This window comes from Pteropus vampyrus, unplaced genomic scaffold (assembly GCF_000151845.1).
Source record: "Pteropus vampyrus isolate Shadow unplaced genomic scaffold, Pvam_2.0 Scaffold75, whole genome shotgun sequence".
NCBI classification, from domain to species: Eukaryota; Metazoa; Chordata; class Mammalia; order Chiroptera; family Pteropodidae; genus Pteropus; species Pteropus vampyrus.
Window position 1 is genome coordinate 3,866,910 of NW_011888856.1, and position 2,233 is coordinate 3,869,142.

A 2,233-nucleotide genomic window follows, 5' to 3' on the forward strand; every position below is an offset into this window, starting at 1 on the left:
AAGAGCAGTAGCGTTTTTTAAGACTTGCAGGTGAGAAAGGAGAGTCGGCCGAGGCCGGGGCCCTGGGTCTGTGGAGGAGGAGCGTGAGAGGTAGGGCGGGGCCCGGTGGTGCCTCGAAAGTCAGACTTCAGAGCACGGGCCTGCGCTGGAGACGAGACTCTGGAGTGCAGCCCAGTGGTTTTCACACAGTTTGCCCCACACCCCTGAAGGGAACCTGCAAAGCTATGTACCCCTTCCACATTTGAATGGATGTTAAAATATTATTAATGGATACCAAATTAAATAGTTGTAAATGGTATAATTATAGGCAGATTGGAAATACTACAATAAAAATAATACATTAATCTGCTTTATGTATATAAAGAAATCTAAATACTATAGTGATTTATACTTACTCTCATCCTCTTAAAAAATATATCATCAAACTCTTCTTTCACAGGGAGAAATTTATGTTGATAATTCCTCGCCTTGAATTCCTATTTCAGTGAAAAATCTACTTCCTTGCATTTGTCTTCAGTGATAGAATTTCATTCTAATGTAATATACTTTTATGGTTGAAAGTATTTTATTGATCACACTATTAGACCTCTTAACACTAAAATATGTATAAAATTTAAATAAAATTTTTAATTTCCTGTGAATATAACACTCTAAGTATTAAAAATTCTTCTGGATAGAGTTTCCTTTATTCATAACATGAACTTACCTAAATAATATGTACTGCCAATTTGAGAAACAAGTCTTAAATAGTAAAGGTAAAATTTTATTGGAAGGGCACCTCTTAATGAGATGATGGGGCCTTTTAAATGAGTAGCTATATCTCTTGAAGAATATTACGTATTCATGTAAAGAGACAAAGATCAGTATCATGTCTATGGCTACTTTTCATTTTTAAAGAGGTAAATGCTGAGAAAACATGTTTCGTTAAATAAGCAAATGGAGATGGAAGAGCTTTTGATACAGCGATGTCGCTCAGTTCTTTATTCTTCTGAGTTAAATGTTGAAAATCTTCGAGCGCTCTCTCATGGAAAATGATTTCGAACGATCTATCACCTGACGGCTCTATCGAGTCTTCCTTTGATTGTACTGAAAGCAAAGAACTGGAAACCCTCTGGCTTGCAAAAGCATTTGCTACCTGGTCAGTGGAGTCTCTCACTCACTCCATTTCTGGGAGATATTTAAAAAGTTTTGCTAAGGCTTATCTTTTAATTACGCTTATTACAATTTCACTTAGAGAGACCTTGTTAAAATCTAATATGCTCAGGAAAATCGGAAACTTAAAATACTGCTCTTTTCAATACACTTCGTATAATCTTTTAAGCAAAATCCTTTATCTTAATGCATACTTTATATGTTTTTGGTCAAGTGCTGGAGCTGCAGATTTAGTTCATTCAAGTGATGAAAAACGTCCTCCGTATAAACCTAAAGGACAAAGTCAGATCTTAAATATGGAACTGGCGAGATGAAGTATTTTCTCCATCAGCAGCCATGGTGGCTCATGAACACGTGCTCGGTTATGGAGAAGCAGAGAAGGTGAAATTTCTGGATACAAAAATTGTGATCATACAGTTTCAACCTTCTCTGCTGGCTGTGTTTAGATCTTTCCTGTTTTTGTCAGTGACACTCTCATTTTGCCGTTCACATTGGCTTGAAACCATAAGACCACCTCTTTATCAATCAAACTATAAAGTTATCTCTGACCACTTTGTGTGGGGCCCGGGGGTGAGAAGGGAGGTTTTAATGAACCCTGAAGGTATTTTATATATTTAATCAAACATGAATGAGGGGGGAAAAAAAAGCGTTTTGTTTTTTTTTTTAACCTTTTAAAAGTCTTCCTGAGCACCATATCATGCTTAAAAAAATAAAAAAACCTAAACGAATTAATTTAAATGTCAATGACTTAGAAATGTAGGGATTACTTTGCCCCCAAACCATCCATGTAAAGAAAATGATGTTTTGCAAAAATAAACATGGCTCATTATTGATTCCATAACATTTGAAAGGTGACAGAAAGAGGCACTGCCTGTTCAAGCACAGTGGAGTCCACGTTTGCTTAGTGATCAAATGGGATGCACGGCTCAGCACAAACATTATGATACATGAAGAAAGGGACCATGCGGGCTTTGTACAGCTTAGCTCTGATATTGGAGCATGTTCAAGGCCATGTCCTCCAGGTCTATGTTTGGTTCCCACCGCAGAGGCTCCCCTTGGGACTGGGGCTGGGTTGTCGACG

The 2,233-nt window shown here is 37.6% G+C and overlaps 1 protein-coding gene across 1 annotated transcript in view; it reads right to left on the reverse strand.

The window, feature by feature from the left end:
• The window catches only part of AOAH (acyloxyacyl hydrolase), a 148,581-nt gene that overhangs the window by 142,431 nt on the left and 3,917 nt on the right, over nucleotides 1-2,233 (reverse strand). The window lies entirely within an intron of this gene.